The 27,413-nt window shown below is 40.4% G+C and overlaps 1 long non-coding RNA gene across 1 annotated transcript; it reads right to left on the minus strand.

Annotated features, from left to right (window-relative positions):
• Nucleotides 1-27,413, minus strand: LOC115381697 (uncharacterized). Its single transcript, XR_003930441.1, has 3 exons — nucleotides 27,402-27,413; nucleotides 17,014-17,027; nucleotides 1-263 (listed from the first exon to the last, which is right to left on the minus strand). It is a non-coding gene; the product is annotated as an uncharacterized LOC115381697 (long non-coding RNA).

Consider the following 27,413-nt stretch of genomic DNA (forward strand, 5'->3'; position numbering starts at 1 on the left):
CCCCACTGAAGTGCTTTCACGCTCATTTATGTCATTTAGTCGGAATAATGTGAATGGCCCACCACATTAGTGAGGGCTGAGCAGAGCTCAAAATATGAGGATTGAGTATTTAAGAAGTCAGAAAAGAACACAATTTATTCCAAGTATTATTATCCAAGTATTTATTCTTCATTTATTTGTTGACAGCATACAGAAAAAAAACATGATTCAAAAAAATAAAATTTCACATATTGTGCACAACTTCTTCAAAAGGCATGTCCACACTTTAGAGATAATTTTTTATAAAAGTCTTATTTATTCAGGACAGTCATGCATTGCTTTCGTGTAATATTTAAAACAACTGAATCATTTATAAAACCAACAATGCACAGCAACTCATCTGTGTATTATTCTTCAAAGGTCAACCCCCCCACAAATTTCTCTTATGCCTCTTCGGCTCCGATAGCCTAATTCGGACCCCTCCGCCGCAGCTGCTGTGATCAGGATGCGATCTGAAACAGCCCGTCAATTCACACCACCCACATGTGGCTGTTGTTGAGGGCAGGAGAGGGGGAGGGAAACATGCATAGAAATAAATAACACCATCATCAGCATATCGTGACGCTATTCCTTGTGACGGCTGGACGAAATCTGGGACACAGTTGCATTCATCGTTCAGTGAGCTCTTCCACACAGTTAAACCCACCGACAGCAATGAATGTTGATTGTGACCTTTGCTGTGATGTGGACGCTTGAAGCTTTCTTTGTGGGGGGGGTTTTAATGGAGAGGACACGCAAACCATCTTCCTTTTCTTCCATGCCCATGTGCGGCGTAAAAGTAAAAACATGTAAAAGTGACAAAACCTGGCCACAGGGTACAGTCAACGGTCGATGGTTTTTCAATTTAGCTCAAACTCACCGACAGCGTTGAATGTTCACTGGGGCAGGCAAGGACCTGATGGTGACCAGGGATGACAGTCTGCTGAGAGATGCAAGGAGAGCATGTCTTCTGTGCAGGCAGAGGATCTTCTGACACTAGAAGGACACTGAAAAAGGTTGTGGTGGTGGGGCGAACTTAAGCTCAGCTGTGGAGAAGAGGTCGTAAGGCGGACCTCAGGGAGCTGCTGGAGAGAGGTAAGGGGGAACACCTGTGACCGGTAGCTGGCTGGGTTTAAAAGGGAGCCACTTCAGGAAGGAGGCGGCTGACAACAGAATGGCAGGTCTTTGCATGGATAGAAGAGAGGCCCAGAACGACAACTGAAGGTGTTGCAAAGAGAAACTGTTACTTCTCAATGTGCAATGTTGGTGCTGATGGTCTCTGTCACCCTTTGAATACTGTACATTTGCAAAAGAAGAGAATTGTTCTTTAATCTGTAACAAAATGTAGAAAATACAGAGGTATATAAAAAAAAAAAAAGTTAAAAAAAAAAAAAAAACAGAACAGACTGCTTCCTACAAAATACTAAAGAAAAACTAACTTGGTCCACCTCCTCTTGATTCTCGTGTAAGTATTAAATACACTTCCCATGATTCAAGCTCATTATACATCAAAGTAAGTGCTGGCGTGTGGAAACACATTCTGCTTCATGGCAGGTAGCAGTTAGATGCATAGAGTCATCCTGAAACCCCTGAGTCATCGTGGGCTTTAGTAAACACGACACCTGGGCTGGAGTTACCATACGCCAGCTGTCATACGCTGTACTGAATCACAGTGCCGTGGCCTCTGGAGAGGCACCAGCATGCCTCAATGGCTTCATGCAAGGTGGCGGATGAGGAAGACACTGGGTATGAAACTGTTGACTCACGCTGATCAATAAAATCTGTTGTCTCGCTATGATGTGGCACGGTGGCTAAACACAGGGTGATTTTTCTTTCCCCTTCCTGCACTAATACCCGTAAAGAAACTGTCCACCATCTTGCTTGTTAGGCTTTTTATTACACACTGCTGAATCATTGCTCATCTTCAGAAGGAAAAAAAAAAAAAAAAAAAAAAGCACAGCATTTTTACGAAGCACCAAAATCAAATACCACTGAGCTGCTGCAGCAATTTGATATGACGTGATGGCAACTGTGGCAGTGACTCAGTTGTGGTCGGATGATAAAAACAGTCCTGGAACACTTTTACAAGAGAGGATAAGGAGTGACTAAGATTATGTGGTGGCTCTCTCACCTCCTGCCAACACTCTTCACACGAAAGCGCAGAGTTAAAAACAAAAACACACCAATCTGCCTTTACTATTAAGCAGCATCATCAATAGGACTGACCATTTCTGTTGATTGTGGGATTTACATCTTTTTTTCTGTTCCTTTTGAGATCTGCAGCCACTCTCTCGTGCCATTTGTATTGCATTAACACCTTCTTCGGAAAGATTCTACACTAAAACAAATAAATGTGTGTTAAATCAAAATACCTCTTTCAGAAACAGTTTGCTTGCAAGCTGATGACACATCTCCTAAGTCTGGACCAAAAAAAAGCACAGTCCGTGCTGCGAGTGACCCGGCTAACTCTGTCTCTCTGGCAGTGATTCGAGTGACAGTGTTGGAAATGACAGAAGTGGATGAGAAGGAATGTAGCTTTATAAGGTCTTATGTGGCCGCAGGATGAGGGCGACAGTAGGGAGAGAGAGAGAGAGAGACAGAGAGACAGAAAGACAGAGAGAGAAAGAGGGAGAGAGATAGAGAGAGACCCTGAGCTGACAGTGTGGCCCTAATCTGAATGACAAGGTCTGCACATCAGCCCTCAAACTAGCCTGGACTGAGAGAGGGTGGTGTTGTGTATGGACAATGATGAGGATGCTGAGTTGAGAGAGGAAGGGGAAGAGTGAGAGGAATAAGAAGAGACAGAGGAGGGAGGAGGGAGCGTGCAGACAGGAGTGTCCTTCCCTCAAACAGGCTGGCCTTAATGGCGTGGACAGCTCTGACATTTAACCACTAAATCATTTTTTAGGTAAGTGGATGTGGTGGGAAGAGTGGACGCAAAATATAACAAAAGACAAAGCAAACAGTGCTGATCACACGGAAAAGTGACGATCTGCTTAGTGACTGAAAATGTCTGTCTGAAGACAAGGGTGGATTAACGAGAAAATGAGAAACAAGGAATTTAAGGAGCAGTGAACTGTTGGACTAATTGGGAGAAATCAGCGCAGGCAAAATTGAACGCACGGTTTTCCCTTATTCAGTGATTACTGTTAAAGTTCTTTTGCGCTACACTATAATCCACAGCGGGTTGAGCGAAGCAGCTGTGTGGCCGGCAGTGAGAGACGGCACCTGTAGAGGACATCCCCCCCCTTGGGATTTATGATGAATGTGATACAGGATGCCACAGATTAGGACCACATATGCTGAACATATTGTGAATGCGGTGAAATGCTTTGGGGAGAACCGACAAAAGGGAAACCAGCAGAACTGGTTCTTTGTAATTGATATTATCAGTGTATCACAATTAGTGTGGTGGACCCTGTCATAACAGGCTGGCAGTTCCGGTAAGATAAATTGTACAGGACAGGATTAAATTACAGCAAAACAACAAAAGAACCATCTGTATTCGATATCACAGGAGCGTGAATACACTGCTCACACGCGATTGTAGAGAAATGCTGGGCGAAAGATGTGACAAGGGTATTCTGGCATAAATTTTGTTAGTTGTTATTATTATTTGATTTTTCGTACCTTTTCTTGACTCACCATATTTTTTTCCTCCATCTCTCTTTTGTAAAGCTATTACATTACATCTAAATAAATCTAAATTTTGGCTCATAAAATAAAGCTTTTTTTTAAGTAGAGATAAAAAAGACATGGTTTTGCCATACAATTAACTGAAAAAGGATTTTAAAAATCTCTTTAAAAAACTGTAAAAAGTAAAACGAGAATATTTTCAAACCAAACATTGATATAAAGACATTCATGAGATAGTCGATGTGCTTACATTTTGATGCATTTAAAGTTTGGTCATTGCATCATCTAAACTGCTCTAAATAGAACAATTTTGTGCAGCAGAAATCATAAATTCATGTTCAGTTATGACCAGTATTCGATTGACAAAAACTAGCAACTGTTTAAATTAATCTTTTTTTAATACAGATATATTTCTCATCCAAATAGTTTTTTTGTCTTTTTGATAACTGCTTTTGTATCAAACTTCAATGAATTTATCTTGGTTGACGTTACTAAGATGTCTTTTATTTAGAGTATTTTACCTGATTCTTGTGTGTAAATTGCAATATTTCTTTGCGATGACGAATCACCACGTATTATATTTAAACCAGTGTCACTCTAGAATATTTCAATTCATTCCATCCAAGTAAGCTGCCAGTACATTTTTTTAACGTTTTAACAAAGAGGTTGAAAAAAAGAGACTGTCAACTACTTTCTGTGTCAGCTTGAGGTGTTGAAATAGCTTCCAAAAACTAAGTATGAGTTTAAAAAAAGCAAGACTCTAGTTTATATGCGCTTCTCACCGTCAGTCTTTCTTTCTGCCTCTGTCTCAGGAGGAGGAGTAAATTCCTGGCGAGGCTGCTGTGAGTCGTTTCTTCCTGCCTGCAGGTACAGACCGGCCTCCTCTGTCTGCCTGTCTGCAGATATCATACCGCGACGTGATCTATTTAGCTACCTGACTTAATGCTCACCTGCTCACGAGCCTCCAGCAATGTTTGTGTGTGTGAGTGTGTGTATTTGTGTGAGTGTGTACATGTTGACTTCTTCCGTCTCCTCACAGCTGGAATGGTGTCGCTCCCGCTTTATCCGCTGCCCTGCGATTACAGACAGACAGAGAGATACGCACGAACACACGCGTTAAGAATGATAGATGGATGTCTCCAGCACTGACAAGAAGATTTACAAATTATTTTTGACACCATTAATCTTCTACCAGACAATATGCCATCAACTATAAAACCTACAAGGACTGACTAGACAGAATCAGGCTGATGAAAGGAAGTGAGGGTGGGGCAAGTAGATGAAAATATCATTATAAATTTTTCTAACAATTGCAAAGAATCATTAAATTATGTAACACCTGATTCTCGCATGCATTTTGTTGTAATTTCTTGAAATTAAAAAAAAAAAAAAAAAGCTAGGTGTAGTCTTAGTGGAGATACAATTTCATGCATCTATGTCACGTTGTGTGCCATGCTTTGTGATTTTGTCTTGTCACTGACAGATAGAAACTGACTTGCACCAGCATGCTCAAAAAAACACACACAGACACACATTGGAGTAGGGGTCTGAGTCCAGCTGGAGGTGGTCTCCTGCCAAACCTGCAGGCAGCCTGACTGTATTCATATTCATCAAGTGCATACACTGATTGAAACTGACAGCATCCGCACACACAGCTGGACAAAAAAAAAAAAAAAAAAAAAAAAGAGTCGACTGGTGGGTGAATCAATATTTCAAGTGCAACCTGCCATCCTAAAAAATTTATAACAAAAAACTACTTTGCTGCCGCCGATGCATTATTCCGTCGTTGCCTTTTTTTTTCTGCTGTTATACGCCGTCACACTCGGTATTTGTAAAATCCATTGAGAAAAGAGGAACAGAGGTAGATGAAGAGAAGAGGCAGCCACAATTGGATGCAGACATGCTTTGCTAAGTAATGTCACGAGAGGAGTGGACTGGGGGAAAAAGGCAGGAGTGAATAATAGCCAATAGGCTGGGAGAGCTCCGTGAATGAGAAACATGGAGGAGTGCTGCTCTCGACTTGCTCTCTCTTTTACCCGTCACACAAACACACATTCACACACAAAGCGGGAAGAGACTCCGCGGGGTGCCAAATAATAACCCTCCTTGTCATTATCATCGCCCGGCCGAACGGCTCGCCACTCTTCCTCCACCTCCTTCCGTCTTCAACACAATCATCACCCTATCGTTTACAGTGTGCTGCTAAATGGGAACATCAATAGACACATCCATTAGCAGTGCGAGTCCTTTCCTCTGATTCTCAAGTGCTTTAATAGCTCTTTCTCTCTCTCTCTCTCTCTCTCTCTCTCTCTCTCTCTCACACACACACACACACACACACACACACACACACACACACACACATGCACGCACGCACGCACATGGAGCACTTTGCCCGAGTGCAACCAAGTTAGCTTCGAACGGACAAAGCTGAATTGATGAAGTGCATCATTACAGTTGGTTAGTAACACGGTGCTGTTTTCTGACTGAAGGAGTTCTAGTACAGTTTCTTTCAAAGTGTGGGCAGGGTTTTCCCTGGGGGCTGCCAGACAACTTCAAAGGGGCACAGCATCTGGAAAATGTAGGGGTTCGGGTCAGTGTCTATTTCCTGGCAACATTTTTTTTTTCCTTTTAATTTTTGAGAATTAAAAGGAGGATTCGTGATTGAATTTAAGGGAAAATTAATATAAATGTTTTAATTGATGAAAACAAACTTGAGCAAAAAACTTTAAATGTAACTTTAAATGAATACTACGTTTAATATTTCCAGTGAATGCCAAAAGCAGTTAATTTGATAATGTGAAAAAAAAAGTCAAATTACAATAATGGTATAAGACAAAGGATGAAATTGGGAAGCTGGGAGTGGCACAACATGGTTAAAGGTCTGTAAGGAAGGAGGGGGCTCGTCCTCCCACTCTTTGAAAACCCAAGCAGAACTGTACTTTCTACTGGCAGTGAAATCTGTGAGTTCTCTTTTTTTCTCACTTTAATTTGCGTCTGAATTTGGAGTTTCAGGATTTGCAACGGAGTGTGCGCGTGGCGTTTCTTGGCTGGAAAAAAGTCTTATGTCCTGAACAGGAGATCAGGGCTAATTAATTAGCGTTTGTATAATCAGGAGCTGTGCTCATAATGGCTCATACACACACTTACATTTTATGTGTCAAGACACAACTCATTTTTGAGTCTAACGTTTTTGGACATACCTTGTTAACATCATTCTGCACTTCACTGGCTGTTAATCAAAATGCTAAATAATGAATGCAGTTGACAGTTGCAGTCAACAGGCAAAAAAAAAAAAAAGAAAAAGAGACTTAAACCCATTCAAAACATCAATGCAATGACAAAAACCAAAGAAGGGGCAGTCTGTCATAAATACACAGTGACAGTGAGGGTTGAGTTACCCATAACGCTGCTCCACAAATAGCATGTTTAATGGTTTTGGGTGGGCTTCTGGAGCAGGGAGGAACTGGACTGCTGGGTAAAAAGAAACATGCTCGCCACAAATATCCACACACAAACGACATGACAAAAAACACACAGTTACAACTCAAATATAATCACACATCATAAATCAATTTAGTTGTTTTTCCAAATTCAGCTAAAAAAAATAACTGAATAGTATCTAGAATAGGATCAAGGAGCAACCTTTCTTGGAGTCAGCTAATTATTTCCATCCTTAGAATTTGGGATGAGAAGTGATAAAATGTTTCTGCACATTCAGCCAATGAGAGGGAGAGAGAGAGAAGCATTGGATAATGGGTTTGTTTTTTCACATTCACACTATTATTATCCTTCTGACTTGGTGGTCTCTGATTCTTACCGTAAGGAGCATGTGTGACGTGTGAGTGTCAGGCTGGTGTTACACTACAGAGCGCTGGAGGTGAAGGCGTCAGACGGAAAAGATGGATAAATCTGGGTGTTGTTTGGCCAACCATGGTATTAAAATGTCAAACACACACGCACATGCACACACACGCTATGTGTGTATATAAAAAAAAATCCTTGTAACACACAAATTGGGGTAATTTTTCATATTCAAAATGCTGCTTTCACACTAAGTGCTCCACATTTGTCTTTAAGCCCGAATGTGTTTGTAGTGGTGCCTGATTTGTGATTAGTATTAGATCTATTAACTCAGAATTTCACCTTCCCCTCAGAAGCCATATGATTTTATGTTTTTATATGTACAGTGAGCCAACGCACAAGCCCGTTCCTATAAACACTGTGGGTGGTCTAAGGAAACAGTGACAAAACCTCAGCATGTGTGTACATTAACACGTGATTCATCTTTAAATAAGGGCAGGGGGAGGCTAAATGTAAGCTTGGCAGTTTGTGGAAACAAAAATACCTCCAGTCCACCGGCACCATAATCACAAACATGGTGGATCAGCCTTTGAAGTCACTTTGTTCTGTCTGTGAAATTAGACCTTGGTAGAAGATGCTGGTGATTATTAAACGATGCTGCAACTGATGTGTCTCTCGTAATATAAGCTCATGTGTTTGTGATATACTTTGATGTGGTGTCATTAAAAAAACAAAACAAAAAAAAAAAAAACAATAAAGTTTTTGGTTATGATGAAAAAGCTAGCTGTGGTGTGATGGTATACGGAGCTGGGTGTCTGACATGGCCATCACGTTATGAGGCTGAGAAAGATGTGCACTAAGACAGAATTAATTATCACAGAGAATTTTCTGTGTAAAAAACTGTAACTTGACCAGATGGAAAGGGAGAAGAAAAATTGTTTCAACCTGGATGTGGAGCTGCGGTAGATTAATGCAGCCTTCCACATGCTCAACTCAAGCGTTCCATAATATACCATCCTTGTAATACAACATAGAGTGAGCAAACATTTGAAAAAAAGAAACATGCACAATAAAAATCTCAAAAACGGCATTTCCTAAAACGTCTTCTTTTAACTTTTTTCCACTTGAGAGGAAATCATATCAGAAGAGTGACAGACAAGTGCAGTGTGACGACAGCAAGATATTACATTAATACAGAGAACATTCTAGCCATTATCTTAAATAAGTAGCTTCATCAATTTCTGTTTTCTCGAGCCTTAATTTCTACAGTTAGTACTAAATATGATTTTAAAAAAACAGTATATTTTGAGATTTAATGCTAAAATTTATCTTACCCAGAGTCCCTTTATTTAAAGAATGACAGCTAAGCGCCATTAGCGTATCAGGTATACCAAATACATGCCTGACAAATTTTATCAATAACCTCAGTAAACACCCATGACCACAACAAATGGTACATTTTCTTGGGAAGTCTGACATCAATAAAATATCTGTGTGTGTGTGTGTGTGTGTGTGTGTGTGTGTGTGTGTGTGTGTGTGTGTGTGTGTGTGTGTGTGTGTGTGTGTGTGTGTGTGTGTGTACAGGTATGCTAATTTGCAAATATATGATTTTGCTGTATTGAGCTGCTGGTAATTTTCTTAGTGTGGTGTGCGACAGAATAACATCTTCATGGTGTTCAAGCTACATTTAAATGAAATTACTTTTTTCACCTCTGGCAAACAACAAATGTAAATTAAATCCAATTGAGACTGAAGCATCATAGGAGTGTGATTAACCAATTACAAGGATGTGAGCATTCTGTAAAAACATAATCTGGTAATGAAAATTTTAAAATCCACACATGTTTATAGATTGCTGTTATCCTTCCAATTTCTGTTGAGGCACCAGGTATCAAACTACGTCACATTTCTCCCAGTAGCCAGCCATATTCGCTCTGCGTCTCCCGATGTTTTCTCTGATTCCAGTGCCACGCGGTCTCCCATTGAGACAAATAATGAGTCACACCTTGTACTCTGAAGGCTGATGGTTCATTTATGGTCAATGAGCAGATCAAAGTACCCGTGGAAGTCATATTCATAAATGTTTTTAAGCCACTTCAGGGGTAATAATGATTTTCAAGGAACACTGCTGTTTATAGTTTCAAGTAGCCTGTGGGGGTCTTTTCACTTCCCTCTTCTTTGGTTTAAAAAACGCCACAGAGTGGTACATATGGTACATATGGCACATATGGTAACAGCAAGGCTATTGTTTAACATCTGCTGTGTTAAATATAAATATCCTAAATTACCAGTTAAGAATAATTCAAGGTGAATGTTCACTTTCGCATTTTGAAATCTGTATTGACAAAATTTATTTTGAATAACTTTACTTTTCAGTTTTGAGCGAAATGCAAACACAATGTATTTAAAAGAGATATGACTGTACCTACTCTATGTTGAGAGAAAGAAAGCACCACAGATGTAACAAACAGTTGAGGAGGAAATTCTTGGTAATCATCTGTACAATTAAAAACTAAAGTCTGTCCAAAAGGCTGTTAAGTTTGCTAAAATAGACTTGCCAGTGAAATATGGTTCCTCTGAATTCCTCTCAGCCAAAGCTCTGCTCACGGAGAAAGAACAATGATTGACCTTGGCCAGATGAAAAATTGCTTCAATTGTTCATACTTCACTTTGATGTTAAATACAGTGAAACGGGGCACAGCACAGGAAAGCTGCTCACCACAGCTGAAGGAAAAATTAAACCTTTTATGCTGCGTAAGAACTGCCCCCTCTCCTTCCCTTGTTTTTCTTTCTAAAAGTTCACCTCTCTTCGATTGCCAGCTTCTGCCAATTCACTATTTCTGTCTGCACAAGCAGATGTATTTCTTAGTTACTGCTTTTTATATGTTCTGTTGCTTCATACCACCACTTCTTTTTTAGCATTTTACTAAATCATTTCTTCACTCTGGTTTTCTCTCATTGTTTTTCAGGCTCCCACCCCCATATATTTCTCAATGCTCCAATAAGCAGACTCTGTGAGACCAGGGAGGGCACCTCCATCATTAAAACATCGGTACAGTCACCAATTAATAATCTCTGTACATAAAAAAAAACCAGACCACCCATGTGTTCTCAGATCAAAATGCAACAATAAAGACTTCTGTTCTTCCTGCCAACTAAATGAGCCAATTCACAAGAGAGGAAAAAAGTTGCAAATTAACGGACGTTTGAGGGTTTGACTGAACACTGGCTGTTTATGTGTTAACAAGAAGACACTATTAATCAGGACTGAATGCTTGAAAGCCCTTGTTGTGGGACTGACTTACATTGCAGTCATTCCCACCAAGTAAGAAGGTTTTGTCTAAATTTGTGGGTGGAAGATTTCTCAGACTTGTCAAACCAGAGACAATTAGATGTTTCTTAACTGTGATAATGAATGCCAACAAATAAATTATAAAAACTGCACAGTTGAAAAAACCCGACTTCTACTGTTCTCGCAGAGTAAATGGACTAACGGCGAAGCAGTCGACTCGCAGTCCTGTGAAAACCTTAAAATCATCCAAGTGACATTTATACCCTCAAATATTAAAGAGATGCTGAAGGGAAAAGCAAAATAAACAATATCAACAGCTCTCTTGCATTTTAAGGTAAATTCTGGGATTGTGATTATGTGTGGTGCAACTGGAAAAGAACAACACGTTGCAAAAGTTGGTTCAGTTTCCACTCGGCCACCCAGGATTGAGATGTAAGATACTTGATTGATTGATGTTTAAGTTTTCCTGTAAAATACTGCAATTTGGTTTTGGCTCCAGTTTTATGAACTAAATCAGTACTCAGAAATACATATTTTTTTTAGAAAGATGACAAAAATATAGGTTTATGGTAATCTTCTGGACAAAAATGTAAGCTCTTCTGGTTCATCTGACTTCTCAGTGCCTGAATAAAGGCTTGGATAAATGCTAAATTTAGTGATGAGATGAAATGTAAAAGACAGTGATTCACAGTTAGCTGTGAAAGAAATGATGCATTTTTAGATAAACATCTCAACACACACGTCAGATATGTGTGCTGACTGCTTGCAACGGTGCAGGAAACAAATGACACGATGACACTGCTGTGTACACTTCTACATTTGACATTAACAGTTTTTGGGTTTTGTCAGTATATGTATGCGTTCTTACCATACTGTCCCTGTAATAAACTAGTACTGACATGTAGAGCCAGACCACCCAGAGCAGTCGTCAAAACACCCTCCTAACCCACCCCCCTCCGAAAAAAGGCACTCGTCTTAATTATATCCGTTCTATGGGTATGTCTTTCAGTTCAGAGCAGACCAGACATATGAGCCTCTCCAGCCCGCCCTCATGAGAAAACCTTACCGGGAGAAATGTTTCCAGATCATGAGGGCCTAAGATAGAAAATAAACATTTTATTTATTTGTTTATTTATTTATTTATTTTACTGAGGTTACAACAGTTGAAAAAAACAAAACAAAATAAAACAACAAACTTATTTCATACTGTTTATGGGTGTATTATCTTGTCTAAAACCAGATGACTTGTAGATGATCTCAGACTTCAAATGCTTCTGTAGAGATCTTTTTGATGAGGAAGCAAACACAAACAACTTCAGAATAAAGTGATTTATCTAAAAAATAATGATAATTTAACCCTCTGATATTCAAACGTATGCAATGTTAGAGGACAGCGCATGTATGGGCACCCACAGGTACACTGTATTAAAGAGGCAACTCCTCCAGGGAGGAGGATGTTGTGACCGCACTGTTCTTTTTCATAATGTCTAGTTTTCAAGCTGGCAGCTTGAGGGGAGCAACCTTGTGGTGCGCATGTAAAAAGACATAAAAACACATTAAGACACAATGAGAGAGAAGGAGGGAGAGAGAGAGGGAGAGCGAGAGAGAGAGAGAGAGAGTGAGAGCGAGTGAGTTTGCAAAGGCAGAACCTCAGAGACAATCTGCCAGACAAATCCTCCCTGGGCTTTGATCCTGTGCCCACTTCTTTCTGCGTGCTTTCTGTTTTCGGGCAAACAGCTGTGATGTTCAGCTGAAGCGCAATGAACTTCTGAGGTTCCAAAAAATAAAGACACAACTGTCAAAATCTGCAGAAAATATTAAGGGAAAAAAAAACCCCAAAACAAAGTAAATAGGAAAACACTATGAAGAAGAAAACATTGAGCTAATTTGAGTAAAAAGCTTGAAATAAAGACAATGGCCACCACCACTGGTTTTGTCCTAATCTCTTTTATATGCTACACACTGAGGTTCACGGGGTGAATATGCCCCTGTTGTTTTTTAGCAGAGATGCTATCGAAGGCCATTTGTTCCAAGTAGCAAGGCTAATGACCCTGATCTGACGTTTGGCGTTTGGCCGGGAACTGGGAGCAAGAGAAGGTAAGTAACCTCATATATTCTCAGGGGGCTGCGCTAATGAGAGGGAATGGGAATACGAGCTACGGTCCATCATCTACTTAGGAGCTAGACAGCAGCGCTGCCTTCTGCCCCGATTCGACAAATGCACACGTATACATGGAAAAGCAAATAGAAAACCCAGCCCCACTTCAGCGTCTAATTTTCCTCCTGTCCAGTTAAGTAAATGCACTGCACGTAGCATTTTGTCATCAATAAGTCGATAGCACATTATTCTGGGACATTGGTATGATTACTGTAAACAAGGGGTTCTATCATCAGGACAGCTCGCAGTTCACACCGTTTCTTCAACAGATTTTTACCCCCTGCTTTGGAATATGTGTGCCTGCACCAAACTGTTTAACACAACAGACTGTTAATGCACAAACAGAAGTGCGCAACGAGATTAGTTTTGTAGATAAAACAGCCTGTCTTCAGACAGATAACACAAAAATTGATAACATTATTGAGGCTACCATCTATGTGAACAATGCTTGCTGGAACTTCACGAAAATATCAAGGAGGGGCTGCGATCCTCCAAAATATAGCTCAGCCTCATATCTTTCTCTCGCCTCCAGATCTGTGGCTTACAGAAATGCTTAAACATTTTACATAACAGCTTTTAGAAAATACTATTATTGCAATCATATAATTTATTGATAACTTTATAAATAACTATATTTCCTATTGATCGTAAAACACTGTCTTACACTTTTACATTTTCAAATCAGTTTTTTTCAAAGATTTTATATCTATATTCATTTATTTTAGCCAACTTTGAATTTTTCGAAAGCGTTAGACATACAAGCAGTAGCACAAATGCGCAAACAGAGAAGGTAAAGCTAAGTGTGGACGTCTCTGGTTTCAGGCTGAGTGAATCCTACTATGATGGGAAAACAGCAGGGGGTCCTCTCCTCTGCCTTTATTCGATTCAAGCCGAGCCTGGCTGCCTATTTTACTCCTCGTGTGCACAGGAATATTTATGCCAGTGTATGTGGAAAAAGAGAAAAGAGTGCCAGAATAAGTGCCTGGGTGCACCCTGTGTATGTGCACGTCACAGTGTTTGTGCGTGTCAGTAATACCTCCAATGGCAGACTAATGATAGGTCTTATCGACACCCAGCAGTGAATGCAGGCCTTTGTCTCCTCTCGGGATGCATTATGAAAAGCTTAGGGGGCTGCCTTTGACTCGTTTTCATTCTCTCAGCCACTGATAAAACCCGGGGCAGAAAAGGCAACTGTTCTACAGCTTCTGTAGTTTGTCAAGATTAGTCACAACACGGCGCACATGTGCGTACGTCCATAATCAAAATAGGAAAAAGTTGGACACGCAGCTCATAAATTCACAAGACACTAACAAAAGCCGAGAATTTATATTGGGAGTCACATATCTTATGAGGAGCATTTATTGTTCATGACTTTAAGTGAGGCGGACCTGGGTTTGAATCCCAGCGGTGGCATTAGGAGCATAAAAACTAACTCAGTCTACAGCACAAGTTGCAATGACTTATTGTTATGACCTGTGTAAAAGGGAGCAGATAAACAGAACCTTTGTCTTCGTCTTGTCACATGCTTTAAAAATAATGGCCTCATGTGACTTCCGGGTGTTTTGTTCTTATTCGAATTATTTGATAAAATGTCTTCAGTCAGGAAAAAGCCTGTTTTAATTTTCTCCACACTGATGATGTTTAACACATCTGGGAATGTGTGGTTACTCTAAATTCAAGCCATCTGGACATGGTTAAAGATTTATTTTTAAATAGCTATCCTTTTCTAATTCCTGCTTTTTGACTTTTTATTTATGTAATAACCAAGATAGCCTATCTTAGCCAGACTCGGTTTGTACATTTTACCAGACTGTAAAACAATACGGCCCTCCTCTGGAGGCTCTGCTCATTACCGTGCTCAGTGGCGGGTTAGAGGTTGGGGCTGGGTCCCTTAACCAAGCAGTTTATGTAATGAAAATGGTTTCTTTTCCACTGATGCCAAACATTACTTTGCTTTTTTGTTTGTTTGTTTGTTTTTATTAAATAGTTCCACATAAAGCTCTTTGGGGAAGAACGGCCATTTGTAGTCTTTTCTTGCTAAGTCAATAAAATCTTCCTTACTCACCACAGTCCTTCTCAGTCTTATGATAAAATGATGATTGTTAGCAATAGCACATAAGTATATTATATTCTTGCGCTTAGCTTTTTGTGTTCACATTTTCTCACAGTCTCTCTTTCTCTTCTCTTCCACTATTCACCAAAGTGCACCTTTTAGTTTGGAGGTTTGTTGTCTCCATTTCATCTTTAATCCAGTTTATTTTCATTCCTTTGTTTTGCATAATTATAAAATCCAGACTACTTTAAGATGATTTTTGAATTGCTCTTTATGATCAGACATGGAAATTCAAGCCCTGAAGACCAAACGGGGAGGATTTAGAGGTCTCATTTCGTGAGCAGGTAGAGCAGAGACTCCCCCCATCCCATTCCACGCAGCAATTAGTGAGAAGCCAGGAAGTGCAGTATTTTATGGCCTTATAAAGGCATTAGAAGTACTGTTCCATCGGCCCTCAACCGCTTCACCATTTACAATTTCTGCAGTAACTTTCCACTTTTTAAATTATTTTTCCAATAAATAAATGATCTAATGTACGCTCAGAGATTATATTAAAAACCTCACCGCTCCTATTGTTGATTCTGACTCTGTAAATTCTTGTCTGCACACTACTCCCTTCCTTTTCAAAAAAAAAAAAGAAAAAAAAAAGGAAAATTTTTCACTGCTGCCTCCTCGTCCCCATCAATCTTTCATTCATCTGTCCATTTTGAGACTGCTGTGGCTTCAAACTCAATAAAAGCTTTCATTCTAATCTTCAATCCTCAGGCTGCGACAGGGGGTGGGGTGTCTTTGATAGCGCCGCACTCTGTTGTTTCACGGAGTTCTTTGTGCAGACACAAATGTTACAATTTTCGACACTTGTCCATTAGGTTTTCATGGTCGTCGCCCAACTGAGTGTGTTTTCCCTACCACCATTGTAAACCATTGTCCATCATTTGTCAATTACTTGGTGCGAGCATGAAACTGACAATTACTCGCTCTGTCCTCCAGTCCTGCACTGAATCAATACGACATGACGTGAGAGACTCATTTGCCTGTCATTTTCCCGTACGCGTAATTTTGAAATATGAAACCTTGTGACACAGTGTGGCTTGAGCTTTGGAACCCCGCCTCCAAAGAGAACCACGCTGCTTCTAAAGTCCTGCAGCTTTTACCAGCAGCTTAGACAGACCCGGCTGCTCCTGAAAGACCTTCTTCCACGGAAGCAGGAGGCAGACACACTTGAGAGGAAAAGAAGAGGCAGAGAAAAGGAACAGTGGCATGTCTGGATATTTGCTTACAACATCCTTCCACCTTTTTCCTTTCTTTCTTCCCTGGCATCATTTGAACAGTCTCAAACACAATGGATTTTCATGTGGCGGCAGAAGATGCGGCTCCTCGCACATGACTGATACAAAGCCCAGCTATCAAAAGAATGATAATAGAGGGGAAATTTCTTCTTCAGGCACGTTAAAAACTAAAATGTGAAACCTCTCAAAATTTAAACTTTAAGAGCTCAATTGGTTTTAACAAAACTTTGGTGGATTGTTTTCTTCATTTAAGCATTACATCCTCTGACCTTTCTAATCTCTTCCAGTATGTTTTGTCTTGAAATGGTGGAATGACCTTTTTAACAGGGGTAGCCAATACACAGATTTGGAAATGCAACAGTGGAATGTGTTTTTCCTGGGAAACCAACACATAATCACAGAGGAAAGACAGTTAGGAAATAAAGATCAAGGCCAGCCCTGTGTTGTTCAGGAACCTGAGGAGAACACTATGCAGAAAAAAAAAATACTGAAGGGAATGAAAATAAAAAAGTGTGAGACACAAGGTTGACAGAAAATAAGTGAATGAAAGACACACGAACAGTTGGAGGTGAGACAATCGAGTAAAACAGGAGTGACTCGGTATGAGAGGAGTTAACCTGAAGTGAAATGAACTGATTTGTACTGAATTGAATTTGTTCTGTCTTCTATTGGGCATTGCTGTGATGGGAAAGTACTGCACACAGAGTTAGAAATTGAAATGCAGACTGGGAAAATATTGCATTTTGGTGGAAGAGAACACCACCAAGGCAGAAAATGCTATGGCATGTGGGACAGAAGGTTTATTTCTCAAAAAGCCAAACAACCTAACACTGAGCGAATAATAATGAATAAGTTTATTTATAGAGGCCACTTTACAAATGCCCCAATATCGTGACAGTATAATGCAAATAAATTTAAGGGGAAATCAGACGAAAAGGTACAAATAATAGAAAAGGTAAGAAACCCTGGATTTCACCCCAAGAAAGGGATTTGAAGAAAAATAACACAACCGCTATGATAACCTCTGTGAGGCTGGCTAAGGTGAGCCTCATCAGAAGGAAGCATGACAACTACTGAGAAGAACAACATTTTCTTTTCCTGTCACCGGTTCTCCTCTTTAACCATCCTCCTGTCTGTGTACGACGCAGCCTTTCTCTCCATTGCCTGCATGATAGAAAATGATTTACTGCTGCTTCAGCCTCACACTGAGAGTGAGAAAAAGATTACTCTCCAAGAGATCGCCCAGTTTGAGAGACGCTGAGATAGTTAAGAAGGTGGCTTTTGTCCCAGTTTCTCTACTGTGCTTTGCATTTTGTATTTACTCTCCTTTATGACCGTCCTTTTCCCCTGTCACATCCTCAAAATATTAGGGATTTTCTGTTCTGATGTATGCTGGAGAAAAAAAAGACTGCATCTTCACAACATGGATTTTATTTTCTTCAAGAAGACAAGGAACTGTGAAGCATCTGTGAATGCACAGGTGGAGTTTGTAAGGCCTTGGACATGGTGAGACTTTATTACAGAAGAGAATCACATTTTGAAGCTCTCATGCGTAAAGAAACAGGTTTTAATTTCTTTTCTGACTACAAAGCAGATATAGTACAATTACGGTAATTATTTTCAAGTGCATGGACAAAATACTGAAGCCTATATTTAACTGTGTGCGTAAACAGTCATCTGGAGTTTTTTAAATTTATGTTGTCACAGCGATAGTCAGATTTTCATTTGCTACAGTCTAGACATCTTAGATCCAAAACTTAAAAAAATAGACCTCGGCATGTTTGACATGTATCTGATATTGTTATAGCCCAAGCAGCAAAGAAACAAAGAAACAAAAAAATACTTAATGAGATTTCTAAGAGGAACTGAAATTGAAGAATAATGAAAGTGTTTCGGAAATGTAAAGTCAATTAAAAATGTGCATGTTTAAGTACATCAAATATATTTGAAACAATATTTAATAGTATGAAATTAATCAATTATTCCAGGACTAATATTCTGACTGCTTTGCAAAAGTGTCTGAATGTATGTTTAAAAGCTGGTTTAAGAAACATAATGTTAGATTATTCTGTAGAGAGATTGGGCCTTGTCTGTGAGATTTCAGCACTTTTAGGAGCCTCAACACAAAAACTATCAACACACACAAATATGATTGTAATTGCTGGTTGTTTGGTGACCATAACAGAGAAAATTAATCTAACTGATAAAAATCAAAACAATAGAAAACTTTGAGCTGCATTAGGTAACAGAGATGCGTTATTTTTTTTGCTCCCCTCAGTGCTGTGGCCCATCACCACAGACAAACACAGAAACAAACACACACCTAACAAAACCATGCATGCATGCAAAAACCAAGCCCACACCAGGTGCAGAGCTGCCTTAGACATCCAGGTGCAGATGCAACAGCCAGACGGGGAGACAGACAGAAAGCAACGTATAACCTGATCTCTCTTACCTCTCTTTAATCACTCTTGACTTTTCCTCAATGCATTCTGGTTTGGGGGAGGGGTGTGTTTCAGCCTCCCTTCCTTTGCTCTGTGGTGTAGGAGAACGCTGCAAGCACTTTGCAGGTTTCTTCTCATGGTGCCGGATTCTTGACCTGAGAGTGCCAAAGACAGAAAAAGGAAAAGAACCATTGAGAAACTGAGTTGAGCAGCTAAAAAAGCACGAAGGATACCTAAAGATAAATAAACTTTTCCAATCATAGAGTCGGACCTCATGGGGGAACAGTCATTGCCCCTGATTCAGCTAACTTTCAAAACTCTTAAAATAATTCAACAAGTTAGATTCAGATATTAGATAAATATAGATATTGCAAGATAAAAGAACATATAAGATATCTTTAACAACATACATGGGATCACAAAAAGCTTATTAACATTCACTGTTATAAAAAAATCACAAGACGATGATTATTAAAGCACGATATGACTGAATGACACCATTAACCTGATTCGCCTTGCTGTGCTTTGTATTTCATCTTCCCTATATTTTTCAGACTGAGTGTATGTACAGCTACACTCTTAAAAAAAGAAAAGAAAAGAAAAGAAAATTATATTGTAATTCTGCCCTGGTTTGTGTTTCGTGTGTCCCTGTGTGTGTGTGTGCGTGTGTGTGTGTGCGTGTGTGTGTGTGTGTGTGTGTGTGTGTGTGTGTGTGTGTGTGTGTGTGTGTGTGTGTGTGTGTGTGTGTGTGTGTGTTTGGGGGGGGTCGTCTCATGGCACAGTGATGAAACAGCTGTGACAGCCACAAACGTATGCACCGGTTTTGTCCTCATGCAAGGCATACAGCTGCAGAAAAGGAGGAAATATTTTACAATCTCCTGAAGAAAAAAAAAAGTCCCATCCTTCCCCTATCACACAGACACAGACACGCTGCAGTCTTGCTAAAAAGCATGCCGACCGCATGTGAAAAAAAAAAAAAAAAAAGAGTGGCTTTGCTTGTCCTCTCTGTAACTGAACAGAAGCGATAGCCATGCTCCCATCCCACTCGTTTTAATCCCTGTTCGCAAAGATAAACCTCCTCAGTCATATTCTCTCTCTACAACTGCACCCCTCCAGCCTGGCGTCGACCCTTCAGCAAGGCAGCAACAGTGTTCCTTTGTTTAGCCTCCTCCCCTAGTCTCTTCTTGCCCTCTCACCCTGTCCCGAATGATGCTGGTTGGCGGGGACAGAGGCGTGCCTCAACAGGAACGTTCGAAGAGGGAGGGAAAAAATGATGGTGGAAAAAAAATGTAGGTGGTGGTGGGGAGTGTCACCTAAAAAATAGGGGTCGCAGCATTATTTTTTTTTCTTTTTCCTGTTGTTATTTGTTCAGTTTTCTGTCCACTTGGCATTATGTGACTGTGGTTTCTCAGGCAGTGTTAGAGAGGAGAGAGGGAGGTGGGTTTCAAGGGGACCACACCCTCAGTGAACCCACAAACCCTAACTGACTGGAACTAGAATAAAAGCCTGTTTCAGAGGGCTATTTTTTTTTTCTCCACGCAGAAAATCTATTTAAAACACTAAAGTAAAGAAAGAAAAAATATTTTTATTTCAACTCTGAAAGGACAAACACTTAAGAAAACATCTCTGTTCCTTGGCTTTCACGTTGATACGGCTCAGAAATAATGTGTTTGATATTCCAACAGGCCAATCATAAAAATAGCCTTAAAGCATACAACGTGTAATTTCTCATTTATGCAAAGAAAATACTGGACCTGCCCGCTGAGGTTAGTCAAGACATAATTTTAGCCATTTCTTTCTTTTACCACGGCTGGTGCGGCAAACCCGGTTTCCTAATAGCATAAATACTGCTCTTGTAATGGGGCCTGGGGCATGTCTCTTCTGGAAGTGAGGAAGACAGTACAGAAGAACAGTACCTTTTACCCCTACACACACACACACACACACACACACACACACACACACACACACACACACACACACACACACACACACACACACACACACACAGGCAGCTCCAAGGCAATCGGATCATTAACTCCAACTAATCTTCAAACATTATGTTTATAGAAAATGCCTTTCCAGCTTATGCGCCTGCAAAACCAAACCATATTAATTCATTCAGCGTGCACGTGTGAGCAAGTGTGCAATAGCATGTTTGTGAACTATGATTCCGTGTGTGTGTGTGAGTGTGTGTGTGTGTATGCCACGGCTGCGCCCAACGTCTATCGTGTCTGCTGTGACAGACACAGTGAACATGACAGAGACAGTGGAAGCGTGTGTGAGGATGAGTGTGAATGGCTGACTGTGTATGTGGTGTGAGCATGTCAACGATGCAGCACACAGCCTTGATCTAGACTCCTGCCTCTCTCTGACACCCGCTGTGCCTGCTTCATTAATCAATAGGACAGATGAAGATAGACTCCCGCTGTGCCGTGAGGAAAAACGGGAGCTTGCGTGAGCAAATGTGTGTGTGTGTTTCCTGCATGTAAGGAGGCGAGAATGCCCTCGGGTAGAACGTGGCAGACATGATGCAAACCTTCAAGGCTTCCTGCCCACACAGAGATCGTCTGAAGAGGAATTGCATTCTTGTTAAAAAAAAAAAAAAGAAAAAAGTTAGACTGCTTTTAATAATTTGAGTAGACCAGTGTATCATCCCAAACCTCCTAAAATCTCAACTGCAATAAAAAATAAAAGTGCAGTTGAACATTTGCTGTTACAAAAGCTCTGTTGGCTTACTTTCCACGATTTCTCACCCTTTGAAAAAGTTCAAATTCATAGCAAATAATAACTTCAATGTTATAAACTGATTTTTTCCTCTTTTACATACATTCATTTACAAATTACAGCATTTCTCTTTAACTGTAATGATTTTATGGCTTGATCAATTCATATTCAATAAACTCAATCACCATTAAAAACCATTATGGTTAATCAGGAAAAAAAAAGAGTCATTCTAAAAACTTCCATAACAAGTAACTAAAATCATTTGAGTGCTTAAAACTGTTTAAGTGTCATCAAAAGGGCAATTACTCATCTGCAAAACCCGGCAAAAAGAAAGAAAAAAGTCTGTTGTATGCTTACTCATTGTAGTGTCTCTTTGTGAGTCAGAATGAGTTGTAAGTTTGATTTCAGAAAGCTGAGACTCAAAAGGAATTCCCACGAATTACAGTGCGTTGCAGAAAGGAGGACATTTAACACTTGTGTTTAAATCTTAATGAATAATTTGTGAAATATAGTTCAGCTGGAAATGCTTTTCTTATGCTTCTGTCTTTTTATTATTACAAAAAAAAAACAAACAAAAAAAAACTTCAACAGGAAGACCGTGCTTCAGTATACTTAATAATATTTAATTTTCCACACATCATCATTATGATCAAAAGAATAGTGTAGGTTTAGAAATCTCAAATTCCAATCACAGTTTCCACTGTATTTGAAGAGGACAAGATATGAGATTATTTTGTTACAAAGAAGGTGAAATAATTGCCACAGCCACAGAGGGTATTTCTCTTAGATCGCCTAAACCCTGCAGGACTGTGGTCCGCCAGAGCCCTCTTCAGTGTACAGCACAGTCATTGTTTCGATTAAAACTAGTGATGTGTGGCTGGGACTCTGAAACGTCTATGTTCGTCATTGTGCTGATATGAGTTAATCTTTCTTGTAAATTTCACAGGGAAACGCAATATGTGAAACCGCAGACACAGCTCTGAGTCTATGAACTGATCTACGGGTTTAATGTATAGACATGAGGAGTCTCTGTATGAACAACTGTTACCCATCAACAATGAAACAATCAAAGTTGCTTTTTTCAGTCATACCGTTGCAGCTCATTCATTTAACTAAATTAAGTCCAACATTCTGATGGTTCTTTTTCTCAGTATGCAAACATTAGACCAAACCAGGCCTCTTTACTGCTTTCTCAGCTAATTCCATGCTATGTTCCTCAGAATGCCTTTCACTCAGTGTCAAAAAAATGCAAAGACTTTTGAGAGGATATTCAAGACAACGTGAAAATAGAGAGCAAACATAGTGCCTTATTGTTCATATCCGTGAAAAAGTGCTGTTGAGAGTTTGTTAGATTTTTGTTCACATTAGCACCTCATAAACTAATTAAGAAAGATAAAAATCTGTAGTTTCAAAGCATTCTGGTTCATTGATAACTGAACTGAACCTCTTTACGTTCTGTGATACTGTTATTGACACATTTTTAAGACATGATACAGACCCTATTTTGATTTAAAGTGACTCAAGCTTACACAATTATTTCCATGTTGAGAAAAAAAAAAATCATGATTAGCTGTTAATGTAGAGAGAATGAAAGTCATTAACAGAAATTCTAAACATCGAGGGAGCAGGACATGTGCTGCAGTAGCAGCTTCTGAAAAAGTTTATAATTTGTTTTCAAAGAGCTTTTGGAGTTTGGTAATCTCTACAAAAAAAAAAAAAAAAAAACAGTTTTATGAGTACAAGGACTAAGCAGCCTGTTTTTAATTTCCCAACCCGAAAATTGAGAAACTGAAAAAAAAAAAAAAAAAATCCAGACATGGAATCCTGTGTCACTTCCTCACCCGAGATGCCCTGATTGCAAAGGCACATTGTGCGCTTTGACGTTGAACGCCTGACACTCAAACAAAGGAGCCAATGTAGGCCTCGAGGGGGCAGATGACAAACACTCCTAAACCATGGCCAGACATAATCCCCACCACCCCACCTCCTGCCAAATCGCGCCACAAACGCTGAGTAGAGGGGGACTCATTCAGAGCACATTAGAGTGGTGAAGGGGGCCAGCCACTGAGGGATCAGGGGCCAACCACTGAGGGACTCCCTTCACTTGGCTGTCCTAATCATCTGAGACAACCCCTCCACAGGCAGACCTTCCCGCCCACAATCTCCACTCCACCCCCAAGGCATGACCCAGACGCATCGAGGAGCGTTTACAAGGGCAGGCAGCCATGAAGTGGGGAAGCTGACCAAAATGAGCAGCCCCCTGGGAGCCTTAGTTTAATTGTCCATCTTCTTGGTCCAAATTAAACAAGCTCGAGAGCATTCAAGTATCCATACATGTACACACACCCCTCCCTCCACCCTACCCTGCTTTTAACAGACTGGCACGTTCCATAGAGCATGCCATTGATGCAGAATGATGAGCGAGACCCTATCGTCTCATTATATTGTCTTCAATTAGGGAGGAGATGATGGGAGACAATAAGAGAAGCATTTGTAATCATGAGCCTCCCAATCTCATGCTGAGAAACAGAACTTCATTATGCCCAATGGTCCCTCATTGACGATAAAACTCAAAATATGTGTGGTTCATCCTTAGGAAGTTTTCAAGCATGAATAGCTCGGAAAGAAGTGAGTCACCAGGAAATACTGTAGGGGGTTTTGAAACCAAAGACAACAACAAATACGGGCAGAGGCAAATGTTCTTCTATCAGTACTGCAAGTGAACAACAGATTCCACCATTAAAAATTTCAAACAACCTCTAATTACATCTCCTTTTCACTTACCTTTAGCAAGACTGCTGCTCTCACATTCCAGGTTTTTTAAGTGAGAATTGGAGGCCTTCTCCAAATAGAAAAATAGGCACGGTGAAATTAGAAAAGAGAAAACCACACCGATTATATTTTAAGAACAAGAATCTTGTTGCCTTTTCACGGTAGGATACATTTACAGGCATACAATGTGGCCATGATGTCTTTTCATCTTCACCACATGAATGTTGTACAAGCTTAGCGCCGAGAACAGAAGTTCTGGCAGAGCTTGTGTCAGCCCTGAGCCATCTGTAGAAATGAGACTTCACTAGCAAATAGAAAAAGCAGTTTGAGAGCGCATTATCGGCATTTACCTGGAGAGCGTTCGGCTGAAAAATGACTTTAACCCGACATCTCACAAGCTTTATAGCTCACCATGTCATTTAAAACACATTGCACCGTGGCTGTTGGGCTTTGATAGAACCATCCAACCGGACGAATACTGCTTTCATAAAATTGTTCAAATTATTTCGTTCTACTGGGATTGTGGTGGTACTGCCGTTCCCCCACCACCACCACCACCACCCCCTTCCCAAAACCCCTTCCTTTTACACTCCCCCTTTCCTCTCTTCACGGCACAAAGAGCTAATCTGAGACAAACACCAGATCTGACACATTTTCAACGCAAAAACCAGGTTGATATTATTTCCTTTAAATCATGTCAGTGATGCAGGAGGCAAAAGCCACCATCCAAGGAGGACAACAGAGGGTTCAAGAGATCGTTGTGTACTCATTCATACAAACAGGAGGCATTATATTCTATATTATGCTCTCTTTACCACAGCAAAACCTTCAGCTGTTCTTTCACATTAATGATATCGCAGCAGCAGCAGATCCTGAAACATTACAATTTTGCCCATTTGCAGATGAAATTAGTCTGCAATGGGTGCCACTAGAGAGAGGGATATTCGTCAAGTCAAGCTGCCTTGGGGCCGAGCATCCCTTCCTGCAAGCCCCCCATTCTCTTATCTGATTCCAGCAGACGGGGTGAGATGATGGCCATGCCAACCAGAGCCTTTGATTTTTTAAAGTATATCCCTTTGCTTTCACACTGCTTTATTGATCGCCGACAGACCTCATTTTGTTCCTCTGCTTCAAGAATGTTCTATTTGTAATGTGATCACCCAGATGAAGATGGCGGGGAGGTGGACAGATACTAATCCTGCTTTTTTTTCTCCAGTCTCCAGCATCGTAACTGGTGTTTTTTTTTTTTTTGCCTCTGCCAAGTTTTTCACTGCCTCAGGCTTAGAAGACTTCTATTTCTCTGATTTTTATTTATTTTTCCCGGTGAGAATTGGTCGGGTTTAATCCACGTTATTTATGAGTGACTCTCTGAAGAATGTTTGCCCTTATTTACCCATTTGCAACAGGGTTAATGAAATTAAGCAGCAACAACAAAAGCCCTTTAACAGCATTGATTTTCAGCTTATTCACCAATGTTGTCAACCGAATGTGCTTATTGACCTCGGTGGACTTGACACATTCCTCCATCTCGAACAGCACGGTGCAACAGTACAGAGTTGGGAGCATCTGCCTCGTCATTCCGCCCAGATGGCAGCAGAAAGTATGTAAATTGGTTCATTAACCTTACAGTGCTTTAAGCAGCGGGCTGTGCAAGGAGTTCACTCCATCCGGGTTTTCTTGAATTTTATTAACGGCCATTATTAACAAAGAGAAACTTTCACTAATGGCCTGAGGTGATTCAGTGTGGTGTTATCAAACACTGTACTAATTATACATGACATCCCTCTGATTAACACTCTTGTGATTATTACACCAATGTCAACTCATCTTTTCCTCACATTTAAGAAGAGTTATTCACGTTCTCTGTTAAAGAATACTTTTTTTGTGGACGTATGAAGGGAAACTAAGCTTTTCAATACAACATAACCCCCTCCCCATCCTGACAAGTAGAGATGTCTAACCCCTGAAAACAGAATGGCATGAATAAAAGAGAGCAGGGGTGGGGGGTGAAAATGTGAAAGGGTTCTCCATTTTCATGCAGCCTTTCTCTCAGTGCTTCCAATCTGTGTGAAAAATTAGCTTGTTTGTGTGTGAGCTGCCAACAGTGAGGGCTTGCACCTGGACCAGGGAGGAGCCTGCGAGGGGCCAAGGGTCACCTCGCAGGCTAAACAGGATTGGAGTTCTCCCTCCTCCGAAGAAGGTCAGACAACCCCTGCCGCTGCATCGCAGAACATAGCCTTTCACACCCCTTCCTTCCCTTTCCTTCTCTCCTTCCTCTCCTGGTCACCTCCCATTCTTTTCTCCTCTGGAAAGGCACAGTAATCCATAACCTGCTCAACTATCAGCGGCTCAATTATCCTTCCCGTTCCCCCATTTTCTCTCCTCGGAAGGAGATTCAAAAACAATTAACCTCTCCACGGCTGGGGACTTTTCCCAGGAAAGGACACGGTGCTAATTGAATGACACCAGCATTTACATTCCTGACCATGACTTCCGTCCACCACGAATAAATCTGGTTACCAAAATCCTAATCTGTGTGCGATTCGATTGTCCAGCATCATTATTGGAGATATTTTAAAATCAAGCTGTGAGGATGGTATTTCACTCCAAACGGGACATACCTGAATAATTTACAAATCATTCTTTAAATGGACTCATATTTTTAAACACCAACAACTTTGTGCTTAGAATGTTGACGTGCAAGTTATGATGATGCGACCACAGAAGCTCAAATGATAAACATTCAGACAGAATTAAAATGAGGGACCAGAAATTCAATATTTCAATGTCATAACACAACCCCCACATCCTCAGCCTTCAATGAAAAGATCGTTATGCCCTTTCGTTTTGGAGGGGCCTCCTATTTTACTTCAGGTAAAAAAACCTCAAAGTGTAGGAGGGCAGAACAGCTTGTTGCGCCCATTGAGCATTTTATTACTTCCCCTTACAAAGGATGGAGGCAGAAGAAAAGACTACCTCAATCTTCTTGATGCTATAATACACAAAGTCAGCTTTTGAAAAACACACACAAACAAGTGGCAGGATTTGAGCTGAAGCTCTGTGCAAATTTTACCAGTGCTTGTTCTTCAAAACATCATATCTGAGAAGATCGCATCGTTGTGGATGCAGTGAGAGCCCATTACAGCTGCTGGAGAATAATCTTCTAAAAAACAAGTTTATCAAAATAGACACAGCTGAGAAAAACAACCCAGAATACATT

This window comes from Salarias fasciatus, chromosome 23, assembly GCF_902148845.1.
Source record: "Salarias fasciatus chromosome 23, fSalaFa1.1, whole genome shotgun sequence".
Classification (NCBI taxonomy): domain Eukaryota; kingdom Metazoa; phylum Chordata; class Actinopteri; order Blenniiformes; family Blenniidae; genus Salarias; species Salarias fasciatus.